Source organism: Myotis yumanensis, unplaced genomic scaffold (genome assembly GCF_028538775.1).
Source record: "Myotis yumanensis isolate MYYU_CA2020_CCGP unplaced genomic scaffold, mMyoYum1.0.hap1 SCAF_1, whole genome shotgun sequence".
Classification (NCBI taxonomy): Eukaryota; Metazoa; Chordata; class Mammalia; order Chiroptera; family Vespertilionidae; genus Myotis; species Myotis yumanensis.
This window is the reverse complement of record NW_027223752.1, coordinates 146,239,703-146,254,542: the sequence shown is the minus strand read 5'-3', so window position 1 is coordinate 146,254,542 and position 14,840 is coordinate 146,239,703. Positions and strand designations below refer to the sequence as shown.

The following is a 14,840-nucleotide window of genomic DNA, read 5'->3' as shown; positions in this document are numbered from 1 at the left end:
TGTTTTCCCAAAGTGATTTATGACAGCCCATCTAAGGTTACCTTCACCTAAACTGAAATTTCCACAGCTGCCCAGGCTGGGACCAATGAACAGACTTTCAAAGAGAGATCCATGTTCTTAGTCTTCTGGAAGAGGGACTCCAAAGGGGCTAAAAATATCCCATTGGAGGGAAAATGAAGAGGTACATAGTTTCTTCAACATGTGGTTCAAAAGAGTAACTTCCTGATAAGAAATATTATCGAATGGTTTCTGTTATGAGCAGAATTCTGTCACTCACCCCATTCTTAGGTTAACGTTCTAATCCCCAGTACCTCAGAATATGACTATATTTGGAGATGGGAATCTTTAAAGAGATAATTATGTGTGGTCACTAGAGTGGGCTCCAATCCAATCTAACAGTTGCCCTTATAAGATGAGAACATTTGGACACCATTGTAGAGGGAAAACCATGTGAAGACACAGAGAGAAGACAGGCATCTGCAAGCCAAGGAAAGAGACCTTGAAATGGAACCAACCCTTTAGACTTCTTGATGTCAGACTCTTGGCCTCAGGGACTATAAGAAAAGAATTTCTGTGCTCTAAGCCACCCAATATGTGGCACTGTGTAATAGAAGCCCTAGCAAACTAATACAGTTCCCCTGCTGTTTTATTAATAGCTTCTTTATCATAAAAGTAGCATATTTTCCAATAGAAGCTTCATGTGGGCAGCTTTATTCATGACTATACCCACGGCACCCACCATAGTGCCTAATATGCAACAGATGTCCAAAAAGTATTTATTGACTAAGTACAGAAAAATTCAAAATTACAAACAGGCATTAATACAAAATACAAATAACAGGTAACACCACAAACTACTGGTAACAATTATTTTCATACAGTATAATTGTTCCCAGCCATTAAATATTCCTCAAAAACATGCTTAATAATACCTGAATGAAACTTTAGTAGGTGGGCAAACCATATTTTTTATTATTCCCTTACTGTTTGATAACAACTTATGTAAGAATCAAGAGGAAATAGTGACATCGCTACAATAAAAAACACTATGGAAAGTTTCATCAGTAGACTAGGATAAGCAGAGGACCGAATTAGTGAATTAGAAGACAGGGCAGCAAAATACACCCAAATTGAACTGCAATTGGAGAAAAAAATTAAAAGACAAGAGGAAAGCCTAAGGGATCTTTGGGACAACATGAAACAAAGCAACATATGTATAATAGGGGTGCCAGAATGACAAGAAGAGGAGCAAGGGTTAAAAAACCTATTTGAAGAAATAATGTCAGAAAACTTCCCTGATTTGGAGAAAAGAAAAGTCACAAAAGCACAGAGAGTCCCAAGTAAGATGAACCCAAAAAGACCCACACCAAGACACATTATAATTACCATGGCAAACGTTCAGGACAAAGAGAATCTTAAAGGCTTCAAGAGAGAGATAGGAAGTTATGTATAAGGGATCTCTCATTAGATTATCAAATGATTTCTCAACAGATACACAGCAGGTGAGAAAGAAATGGAAGGAAGTTTACAAAGTGATGCAAAGCAAGGGACTGAATCCAAGAATACTCTATCCAGCAAGGCTATCATTCAAAATTGAAGGGGGAAATAAGGAGCTTCACAGACAAAAAAAGGCTAAGGGTGTTTATCACTACCAAGCCAACAATGCAAGAAATGCTAAAGGGACTGGTGTAAAAAGAAGAAATAAAAAGGGAAGAAGGACACAGGCACAAAAAATAAAAATGGCTACAAACAACTACCTATCAATAATGAATTTAAATGTAAATGGACTAAATGCTCCAATCAAAAGACATCGAGTGCCTAAATGGATAAGAAAACATGACCCATATATATGCTGTCTACAAAAGACCCACCTCAGAACAAGGGACTCACACATACTGAAAGTGAAGGATGGAAAAATATCTTTCAGGCAAATGGAAATGAAAAAAAAAAGCTGAGGTAGCAATACTTATATCTGACAAACTAGGCCGCAGAGTGAAGACCATAACAAGAGATAAGGAAGGCCACTTCATAATATTAAAAAGTTCAATATAACAAGAGGGTATAACCCTGGTAAACATATATGCACCCAATGCAGGAGCACCCCAATACATAAAAGATATCAAGGGAGAGATCAACACAATACAATCATAATAGGGGACTTTAATATCCCACTGATATCACTGGATAAATCCTCTAGACAAAAAATCAGCAAAGAAACCTCAATCCTAAATGATTCACTAGATCAGATGGACTTAAGTGATATCTTCAGAACATTTCACCCCAAAGCCACGGAATATATGTTCTTCTCAAGTGCACATGGGACATTTTCAAAGATAGGCCATGTATTGGGTCACAGGCAAAGTCTCTCCACATTCAAGAAGATTGAAATCATATCAAGCATCTTCTCAGCTCACAATGGCATAAACTTAGAAATAAACTACAATAAAAACAATCAAAAAAAATTCAAACACTTGGAAGCTAAATAGCATGCTATTAAAAAATGATTGGGTTACCAAAGAGATTAAAAAAATTTTAAAACATCCTGGAAACGAATAACAATGAAAACACAACAATCTAAAATCTATGGGACACAGTGAAACCAGTCCTGAGAGGGAAGTTCATAATTCTACAGGCCTACCTCAAAAAACAAGAAAGAGGGTAATAAATTATTTCCATTTTTGCAATTACTGTAAAGAAAGGGAGAAAGAAAGAAAGAAAGAAAGAAAGAAAGAAAGAAAGAAAGAAAGAAAGAAAGAAAGAAAGAAAGAAACCCTTGTAAATATATATAGTGCCCTGTTTCCTCAGAAGTGGAATGATTAAGGCATGTGTATACACATCATTAAGATTTTGACATATATATCACATTCTTAAAGGTTTAGCAGTTTATACTCCCCCATCAGTATATTAGGATTGTAACTTAAAATAGTTTTTATAATTCTAATATTAATTGAGTATTTACTGTGTTGTGCCAGATGATATATTAAACACTTCATAAGCACTATTTCATTTAATTCCCTCAAAAACCCTGTGATGTGATTTGTAATATTATCTGCAAACACAGATGAGAAAAATAGTCTTACAAAAAATAAATGATTTATTTAATAAAAATATACAAATCAGTTGCCTTCGCCAGTAAGAGGAATGTCTAAGAAGCAAAACCAATCTATTTGACTCTAGTAACTCCCCAGTTTCATAGATACTACACTGGTTATTATTGTTTCTTATATCTTTGCAAATTTGATAGGCAGAAATAGATTATTTTATTTTTTATATTTATATTTTATTGATTTTTTACAGAGAGGAAGGGAGAGGGATAGAGAGTTAGAAACATTGATGAGAGAGAAATATCGATCAGCTGCCTCCTGCACACTCCCTACTGGGGATGTGTCCACAACCAAGGTACATGCCCTTGACCAGAATCAAACCTGGGACCCTTGAGTCTGCAGGCTGATGCTCTATCCACTGAGCCAAACCGGTTAGGGCAGAAATAGATTATTTTAATTTACCTTTTTTCTTTTATTAAATTTATTGGGATGACATTGGTTAATAACATTATATAGGTTTCAAGTGCACAATTCTATGATACATGATCTGTATATTGCATTATGTGCCCGCCCCCCAAAGTCCAATCATCTTCTGTCACCATATATTTGACTAGCTTTAATTTTCATTTCCAGGTTTATTAATTAGTTTGAGCCCATTTTTCTATGTTTATTGGCCATTTAGAGTGCATTATCTGTCTCTGTTTTTAGTCCCTTCTGCTATTGATGTTCAGCACCACAGCAATTAAATATGGAAGCTGCCATGTACTTATGATTCTCATGCAGATGCCCAGAAACCTAATCTAAGATTTGAAACAGACACTTCTAATTACTCAATGCAGCCAAATGTTCAGAATCGTCATATTATCTCCTAAGCAATATGCATGCTAATTTTATGAAGCTTTTTTCCTTTGGTAACATTGTAAACTATTTTGATTGAGTGATGTCCTAATATTTTTTTAAATTAAATCCAACTTTATCGGTCTAAACAAATCTTGACATTTTCCCTTCAAATTGTAGAAAGAAAGAAAAAGAAAGCGTAAAAGGGAGAAAGATGCAACCTTGGGCTCACCATCACCTTTGTGTAACCATTAAAATCTAAAATGTCACAGCAGCCCAGCCCTGAGAACAGAGCACGGAGCAAGAACTCACAAAGTGCCCGGTCGTGGTGACAGGGAGCAGGTAGAGAGAGGACTTGTTTTGTACTGTGAACCAGTCGTTAGCTGTGCAGAAACATTTACCTTGGAAATAAGCTGAATATGTGGGATGGATAATTATATGCTGAGGAGCTTAATGTAGGATAAGAGAAGCTGCTAATTTATGGCAGACACACAAAGCTCCAATGAGGCTGTACTGTTGGGTTCATGTACTCCATGGTCTGAGGCTGAGTCAAGGATCAAGTGATTAAGTATAGATCACATTGGCAAAGAGACTCTATTATCAGCAGCTTGAGTTTGGAGAGTAATTAAGAGCAGATTCCATATTCAATATTTTAAGTTCTAAATTTAGAATTTTTAATACTATAGGGCAGTGATGGCGAACCTTTTGAGCTCGGCGTGTCAGCATTTTGAAAAACCCTAACTTAACTCTGGTGCCATGTCACATATAGAAATTTTTTGATATTTGCAACCATAGTTAAACAAAGATTTATATTTTTGATATTTATTTTATATATTTAAATGCCATTTAACAAAGAAAAATCAGCCAAAAAAATGAGTTCATGTGTCACCTCTGACACACGTGTCATAGGTTCGCCATCACTGCCATAGGGAATACCCTTTGGCACACCAACAACTGCTTTGTTTGGTTGTTTTTGTTAAAGAGAAAGGGAAAACTTCTTTCCCTGAGGCCCAGTTGTTTGTCCCCCAGCTCAGAGGATTTGTGCATTTAGATGAGTTGATCCTTTAATAATTAAAAGCATTTTCCTGATTGTTGACCTCCAGCCTTAGTCAACTTACCAGCAGTCACAGTCAGCAGTGTCTGTGGGAAACCCAAGCTGAAGGGAGTTGTACAGAGAGCAGCATTAGTGCTGATGAGGAATCCACAGCCACAGCTCCTTCACCTGCTTCTGAGTTGCCACTCACAACAGCTAAGTGGCTGACGAAGCACATACATGGGAGTTACTCTGTGGCAAAGTACCCCCTGGGTTGCTAAGGGAATTGTGTCCCACTGGGAGCTTGAGTTTAGATATTCTGAAATTACCATCAAGTCATACCAAAATTAGAGTTGAAGCTGCTTCACTCAGATTCCTAAGGAACTATCCTATCTAATAAAGAGTGAATATGCTAATTGACCTTCACACTGTCGCAAAGATGGTGGCACCCACAGCCAATAAGGAGGGAATATGCTAATTGACTGCCCCACCCTCAAAGATGGCGGCACCCACAGCCACAAGATGGCCAGCAGGGGAGGGCAGTTAGGAGTGACCAGGCCGGCAGGGGAGGGCAGTTGGAGATGATCGGGGAGCATTTAGGTGTCGATCTGGCTGGCAGGGGAGTGGTTAGGGAGTGATCAGGCTGGCAGGCAGAAGCAGTTAAGGGCAATCAGGCAGGCAAGCAAGCAGTTGGGAGGGGAAGGCAGTTGGAGATGATTGGGGAGCATTTAGGTGTCGATCTGGCTGGCAGGGGAGTGGTTAGGGAGTGATCAGGCTGGCAGGCAGAAGCAGTTAGGGGCAATCAGGCAGGCAAGTGAGCGGTTGGGAGCCAGCAGTCTCAGATTGTGAGAGGGATGTCTGACTGCTGGTTTAGGCCTGATCTGGCTTAGGCCCGATCCCTGTGGGCAGTCAAACAGCCCCCAAGGGGTCCCAGATTGGAGAGGGTGCAGTCTGGGCTGAGGGACACCCCCCCCCCCAGTGCACAAATTTCATACACCGGGCCTCTAGTCATTAATATGCAGCTGTGAGCAAAAGAACGTGGTTGGTCTCTTTGAAAAGCTATAAAACAAAAAGTAGCCAACTAGGATGACCTTAAAGTCTTTGAAAAGGCAGTTTACTAATTGTTATTAGTGCCTCCAAAAAGAACTTAGGAAAGCATGGTCAACAGAATGCACACCATCAAAAGTGCAGCAATTGCTTCCATCCAATGGGCCTTACTGGCAGGCTAGGGAAGGAATTATCACTACCACAACCCATCAGGGTCTGGGTACCCTGGTGATTCTGCTCTTCTCAGCTAGGGTTCAGGGAGCCACACAGCTGCCAGGGACTCAGAGTAGGATCAGCTCAGCCCCACCCAGCTGTTAACCTGAATCAATCAAGATAACTACCTTATTTTCCATAAGGGAGAAAAGGAAACTGCTCAGATCCTAGCTGAATGTGAGTGTCCACAAATATAGTGTTTTACTGAGGTCTTGTGAACACAGGTGGATGGGGATACCTACTCTTTTTAGGGTTCTACAAAGAATAATCTAGTAAATGATCCAAAAGGCCAACTCTTTCAAATGCCTCTCCAAAGAAAAAGTTACTATGTCCTAGATTAGTATCAATTTCATCTAGTGAATGATTTGTTGGGAAGCATTGATTTTAAAAATACAATTTTAGTTATCAGTCATCTTTCACAAGCAAAAACTACTTCAAATTTTAAAACAAAACAGAACATTTTTCCCCTCAGAAAATACAACTACTATAGATTTGATAGATTGTTCTATAATTGCTTGGAAATTATAAACATATCTGAATTTAATTAGGGTAATCTTTACCCCAAATTATATCAAGTATGAATACTGTGACTACATTTTAATTGCCAAGAAAAAAATAATTATATGTAAACAAATGTAGCTAATCAAAATCATTAGCAGAACTTGCTAATCAATCCCTTAATCCTTTGGCCATCCAAAAGCCTAAGAGTGTGTAGAGTGGGGGATATCTCTGAAAATACCAAAGATTGACAAAGGGGTGACAATTTCCATGAGTAATATTTGCAAATGAGAAATTAGAGAGGATGGTATCAATTGCTAACATTCTAGTTTCTAAAATATCATGAACAAGACCAGCCTCATGATTCTTTAAGATGCCTCTAGCAAAGCTTATCTATTTATAGCTTCTGGTTGCCACTACACCAAGTAGCTGAGACAGGGAAATACGATCTAAAATAGTTTTGCATTATCTTTTTTCCTCAGAGGAAATGGGTTTTAGTCTTCAAAATCAGCTCCTCAGCCAGTCTCTCCTATTGACCCTTCCTCAGTCAACTTAAGAAGCCCCCCTCCAACCAGAGGGAGAAACCTCAGGTGCATCGACTTACATTCCCAGCACTTAACTTAATTCCCTTTTGAGCTGTTATTTATTTTTGAATGTGAAATGCTCTGAAAAGATCACATCTAATACAAACAAACATTCTAAAGAGTAAACAATGAAAAGCAAGGCACAGAGGTGGTGAATTGTGAAAACAGCAGGAAGAACAGAAAAATACTGGAGTAAAGATGGGAAAAAATAGTAGCTACACATATCAACATTTATTTTGTGTGAAGAAAAGCATCTGGGCAATTGCCAGACCCAGACAGGTCTGCAAATAAAAGAATTAATCAGTAGGGAGTAATAGAAATAGAGAACTAAAAACTTCATCAGGGAAATGTATTTCCATCTATTTCCTAGATATAAGGAAGATTTTTTTGAATATGTGACTATACCCCACTGGGAGTATATTCAGAGGAAGACTAATGGAAGGTTGGGAAGTTCCCTATGGCCCAGTGGTAACAAGGCCAGCCTCACTGCAATGTCAGTGGATTTCACCTGCAAAGCTAGAACTCCCATCCATGCCCAAGTATAACAAAAAGCCTCCTGCTCTGGTGTCAATTGAGGCCAAATGGGGAATCTGCACTGCTACTTCCACCTGGGTGTAATAAGGTTCCTTCTCCTGCCAGCGTTCTGGTAGAAACTGCCAGCAAAAATGGAAGATTTAAGTAAGATCTGGGGGCTCCTAGCACAATATGAAAATGCTTAAATTTCAATTTAAAAACTCATCCATTATGCCAAGAATCAGGAAGATCTCAAACTAAGTGTAAAAAGACAATCAATGGATACTAACACCAAGTGACAGACATGTTGTAATTTTTGTGCATGAATTCACTGTTTAAAATGGGCTCCAAGTGCGATGCTGAAGTTTTGCCTCATGTTCTTAAGTGCTAAAAGGCTGTGATGTGCCTTATGGAGAAAATATATGTTTTAAATAAAGTTCTTTTAGGTATGAGTTATAGAGATGTCAGCCATGAGTTCAAAGTTAATGAATCCACAATATATATTAAATAAGATGTATTTCAACAGAAACATACAAGATAAACAAAAGAAAGGATAAAAATCATATAAACACATTGATAGACACAGAAAACATTTAACAACATTCAGCACCCATTTATGATAAAAACTCTCAAAGTTGAAACAGAAGGAACATACCTCAACATAATAAAGCCCATTTATGACAAACTCACAGCCAACATCATACTCAATGGGAAAAGCTAGAAATCAGAACAAGACAAGGATATCCACTGCCATCACATTTATTCAGCACAGTATTGGAAGTACTAGCCAGGGCAATCAGACAAGAAAAAGAAACAAAGGCATCCAATTGAGAAGGAAGAAGTAAAAATGTCATTTGCAGATGGCATGATACTTTATAAAAATAACTCTAAAATTCCACTAAAAAAGCTATTAGAACCAATACATGAATTCAGTAAAGTAGTAGAATACGAAATTAATATTCAGAAATTGGCTGCATTTTGATATACTAATAGTGAACTATCATAAAGGGAAACTAAGAAAATAATACCATTCACAATTGCACTAAAAAAAAATACTTAGGAATAAATTTAACCAAGGAGGTAAAAGATCTATACTCAGAAAATTATAAGACACTGAAGAAATTAAAGAAGATACAAATACATTGAAGCATATAGTGTGTTCATGGATATGAAGAATTAACATTGTTAAAATGTCTATACTACCCAAAGCAATCTATAGACTCAATGCAATCCCTATCAAAATACCAATGGTGTTTTTCACAGAACTAAAAAATTAATCCTAACATTTATATGGAATCACAAAAGACCCCAAATAGCCAAAGCAATCTTGAGGAAAAAGAACAAAGTCAGAGGCATCACACTCACACTACCTGATATTGAACTATGCTACAAGTCTTTAGTAATCAAAATACCGTGGTACTGCCTGGCTTGTGTGGCTTAGTTGTTGAGCATCGACCCATGAACCAGGAGGTCATGATTTGATTCCTGGTCAGGACACATGCCCAGGTTTCGGGCTCAATCCCCAGTAGTGGGAAGGCAGGAGGCAGCTGATCAATGATCCTCATCATTGATGTTTCTATCTCTATCTCCCTCTCTCTTCCTCTCTGAAGTCAATAATATATATATATATTTTTAAATAGCATGGTACTAGCATAAAAACAGACACATAGATCAATAGAACAGAATATAGAGTCCAGAAATAAATTTATGCCTATGTGGTCAATTAATAGTTGACAATGGAAGCAGACATTTACAATGGGGTAATATACAGTCTAGTCAATAAATGGTGTTGGGAAAAGTGGACAGATACATGCAAAAAATGAAACTAAACCACCGCATACAAAAATAAACTCAAAATGGAAATAAACAAAAAATAAACAAATGTGACTATATCAAACTAAAAAGTTTTTGCAAACCAAAGGAAATCATCAACAAAACATAAAGACAACCTACTTAATGGGAGAACATATTCACCATATATCTGATAAGGTGAATATCCAAAATTTATAAAGGACTGAGACAACACCAAAAAAAATCAAACAAAAAAAAAAACAATTAAAAAATGGGCAGAGGATCTAAATAGACTTTTCTCTGTGGGAAGCCGATATAGGATTAAGCCTCGGACTGACCTGTTGGCAAAGTCACAAACAAGTCCCAGCTTAGAGGGCACAGTCCTCTTAAGCATAATTAGGCTTGACCTTATGAGGCTCCCTAGATCTTATCTGGGAAGCTAATGGGCTGAGGGAAGTGCAGCAAGAACAAGAACAAGAACAAAAACAAGTGAAACTCACAAGAACAGTGTAACTATGGTCAAAATAAGTGAAACTCAGAAGAACAGTGTAACTATGGAAACCACTACCTTGTTTACCTCTGACTATAAAATAAAGGCTCAGCTTGCCTCAGGATCTTTCTCTGTGGCCTCAGCCAGGCACAGGAAGATCCATGGAGACTAAAGAGAGCTAGAGAGTTCTGAACGCTGTCTCCGTGTAAAACATTCTTCGCTGACTCTGTCCACACCTTTGGGAACCCCTGGACCCCCGGGGCTGGACCCCGGCATTTCTCCAAAGAGGATATATAGATGGTCAATAGACATATGAAAAGATGCTCAACCTCACTAATCATTAGATAAGTTCAAATTAAAACCTCAATGAGATACCATCTCACACCTGTCAGGTGGCTATCATCAAGTGTTGGCAAGGATGTGGAAAAAAGGAAACCCTTGTGCACTGTTGGTGGGATTGCAAATTGGTGCATCCACTATGGGAAACAGTATGGAGTATTCTAAAAAAATTAAAAATAAAACTCTTATGATCCAGCAATTCCATTTTGGAGTATTTATACAAAGATATCAAAAACACTAATTCAAAAAGAAATATGCATCCCTATGTTCATTGCAGCATTATTTGCAATAGCCAAGGTATGAAAGCAACCTAAGTGCTCATCAATAGACGAGTGGATAAACAAGTAGTGATACATATAAACAATGGAATAGTACTTGGCTATAAAAAAGAGTAAAATTTTACCATTTACGACAGCATAGATGGACCTAGAAGATATGATACTAAGTGAGGGGAAAAGTCAAACAGAGAAAAGCAAATACCATATGATTTCACTTAAATGTGAAATTAACAAACAAAATAAGCAAACAAAATAGAAACAGACACTGATAGAGAGGAGGTCGATGGTTCCCAGATTGGAGGGGACTAAGTGGTCTGGGGGAAAGAAAGCAGAGGGATTAAAAAGTACAAATTGGTAGTTAAAAAACAGTCACGGGAATGTAAATTATAGCACACAAAATATAGTCAAATGATGTTGTAATATTTATGGTGCCAGGTGGGTACTGGGTTAACTGAGAGGATCACTTTGTAAATTATATAAGTGTCCTACAACCTTGCAGTACTAATATAATATTGAAACTAATATAATATTGAATATCAACTTATAATTGAAAAAAATATTAAAAACCTGGAAAAAGAAAAAAATCAGAAGCATACATAAATCAGGGTTATGTTTTGATTAGTTGACAAAAACACAATCTGCACCTCACAGGAACCTAACTTGATATTTCTTCTGAAAGCAATGATTTGGTATATGCTAATTCAGCATATACTAAATAAAATTGATAAAACATAATTACTGTGAATAATGAAAATCAGTTGTATATTATAAACCACGGAGGGTAAAGAGGTAAGATTTCTCTTTACTTAGACTGATAAAATGATGACACCTAAATATTAAATGTCATACCTAGAACAACTAAATAAGCTTTATAAAGGGATACATTCTACTATACAGAAGAATCAAAATAGAATTTTTAAAAGTGTTCAAGTAACCCACAGAGGAGAGGAGGGAAAGAAAAAGGATGAGAAATGAAAACTGGATAGGAAAAACAAAACAAAATATACAATAGCCTTGATCCCTAACAACAATAATTACATTAAATATAAAAGGTCTTTACAAATCGAGACAGAGATCAGCAGAATAAGTTAACAAACATGACCCAACTATCTACTATTTATAAGAGACTCACTTCAAATATAACAATATAGGTAGATTTAAAGTAAAAGGATTAGAAAAAAAGCAACCATATTTGTTACATTTGTTGCTTGGTGAAAAAAATAAAGTAAAAGGATTAAAAAGATATGTCATGTAGAGTTGACCATTAAACAATGTGAGCACTGACCCCACACAAAGCTGAAAGTCCATTAATAACTTTTGATTCTCCAAAAACTTAACTTTGATTAAGGGGATTGGTTCCTGGAAATGAAAGATCTGAATATGTGGAGAGACACACCATGTTTCTGGATTGGAAGACTAAATAAAGAGTAAATCAATTCTTCTCATACTGATACACAGATTTAATATGATTTCTATAAAAATTCCAGGAAACATTTTTTGTAAACATACTGAAGATTATGCCAAAATTTATGTGGAAAAGCAAAGAAACTAGAAAATTTAAAATAATTTTGAAAAAGAGGAATAAAGATAAATCCAGCACTGATTTCAGAAGATACTACTAGTATACTGTAATTAAAACTGTATGAATAGACACATAGATCAATGAAACAGAATAAAGAACCCAGGAAGAAAGTCACACAAATATCCCCAACTGATTTCTGACAAAGGTGCAGAAGCAATTCAATGAAGAAAAGATAACCTTTTCAACTGCAGCAATTGAACATCCACAAGCAAAAAAATAAATAAACTTCCATCTGTCCACACTTCATTAAAAATTTAACTTAAAACATATCACAAACTTCAGTGTAAAACTATAAAAGTTTTAAAACATAGAAGAAACTCTTCAGGATCTAAGAAAAGAATTCTTAGATTTGACATTAAAAGCACAATCCATAAAGTAAAAATTGATAAATTGAACTTTATAAAAATTAAAAACTTTTGCTCTTGTGAAAGATTCTACTAAAAGGATCAAGCTATAGACTAGGAAATATTTTTCTTTTTTGCAGACACATATATTTGGCAAAGGACTACTATCTAGACTATATAAAAAACTCTCCAAACTCAACAAGGAAAAAGTAATTTAAAATGGCAGGGAAGGGGATTTATATAATACTTTCAACAATCAAGATTTTTTAAAAAAGTCAATGAGAAAGTGCATTACTTACCTCTACTTTTAGCTTGTTGGGCACAATAACCGGGACCCAGTGTCTACTCCTGTCACCTGTGCTTTCTAACCCTCAGCCATGGTGAGTGTATCTTCATCCATATTGGCCAGGCTGGTATCCAGATTGGCAATGCCTGCTGGGAACCCTACTGCCTGGAATATGGCATCCAGCCAGATGTCCAGTCTTGCCAAGTGACAAGGCCATTGGGGGAGGAGATGATTCCTTTAATATCTTCTTCACTGAGACAGATGCTGACAAGCATGTGCCCAGGGCAGTGTTGGTAGGCCTAGAACCCAGAGTCATTGATGAAGTTCACACTGGTCCCTACCACCAGCTCTTCCACCCTGAGCAGCTCGCCACAGGCAAGGAAGATGCTGCCAATAACTATGCCTGTGGACACTACACCATTGGCAAAGAGATCATTGGCCGAGTCCTGGACCAAATTCAGAAACCAGCTGACCAATGCACAAGTCCTCAGGGCTTCTTGGTTTTCCACAGCTTTGGTGGGGGAACTGGTTCTGGGTTCACCTCCCTGCTGATGGGATGTCTTCAGGGCAAGAAGTCCAAACTGGAGTTCTCCACTTACCCAGCCCTGCAGCTTTCCAAAGATGTAAGTGAGCCCTAAAACTCCATCGTTACTACTCACACCACCCTGGAGCACTCTGGTCGTGCCTTCATGGTTGACAATGAAGCCATCAATGACATCTGATGTAGAAACTTCCATATTGAATGCCCAACCTACACTAACCTTAACCACCTAATTAACTAGATTGTGTCCTCCATCACTTTTCCCTTAGGTTTGATGGAGCTTTGACTGTTGATCTGACTGAATTCCAGACCAACCTGGTGCCCTGCCCCTGCATCCACTTACCTCTGGCCACACATACCCATCATCTCTGCTGAGAAAGCTCACCATGAGCAGCTTTCTGCAGCAGAGAGCACCAGTGAGTGCTCTGAGCCAGAGACCAGATGGTGAAATGTGCCTCTTGCCACAGTAAATGCGTGCTTTCCGCGTGTTGTACTGTGGTGACGTGGTTCCCAAAGATGTCAATGCTGCCATTGCCACCATCAAGACAAAATGCAGCATCCAGTTTGTGGACTGTGTGAGGCTGGTAATTAATGTGCTTCCTGGGCAACTATTGCTGAGGCCTGGGCTCACCTGGACCACAAGTTTGACCTGGTATATGCCAAGTGTGCCTTGTCCACTGGTATACGGGTGAGGGCATGGAGGAAGGAGAGTTTTCTGAGGCCCGTGAGGACGTGGTTGCCCTTGAGAAGGATTATGAGGAGGTTGATGTGGATCCTGTTGAAAGAAAGGGTGGGGAGGATGGAGAGGGATACTAATTACCATTCCTTTCAGCACTGCAACATGTCTACTCAGAACTTCAGGCTCAACAGCTAAAAGCTTTCTGGTAAGATTTTCTTCGTTTTTACCTGTGATCATGTCTGTCTTTTTCATGTATACCTATAAGATTTCCCCTCATGTTTAAAAGTAAAGGCATTGAGAAATTTTTAAAAATCCAGTGAGAACATGGGCAAAAGACATTAAGAAACATTTAACCCAACAAAATATAGAAATGGCAAAAAAGTATATGAAAAGATGTTCAATGTCATTAGCTATTAGAGAAATACACATTAAAACCACAGTGAGATACATAATGACAACACCAAATGCTGCTGAGAAATTGGATCACATACGTTGTTAGTGGGCATGTAAAATGGTATAGCATTCTGGAAAACAATTTTACAGTTTCCAAAAAACTAAACACACAACTACCATATAATCCAGTGATCATATTCCTTGGTATTAATCCCAGAGAAATGAAGGCTGGTGTTCACACCAAAAGCTATACACAAATGTTTATAATAGATTTATTCTTAATAGCCAAAAACTAGAAATGGAAGAATGGTTAAATAAACTGCAGTATGTCCATACCACAGCAAGAAG

General features: G+C 37.6%; 1 pseudogene; it reads left to right on the top strand.

Annotated features, from left to right (window-relative positions):
* Positions 1–12,978: 12,978 nt before the first annotated feature.
* Positions 12,979–14,236, top strand: LOC139018873 (tubulin alpha-1B chain pseudogene; annotated as a pseudogene).
* The last annotated feature ends 604 nt before the right edge of the window (positions 14,237–14,840 follow it).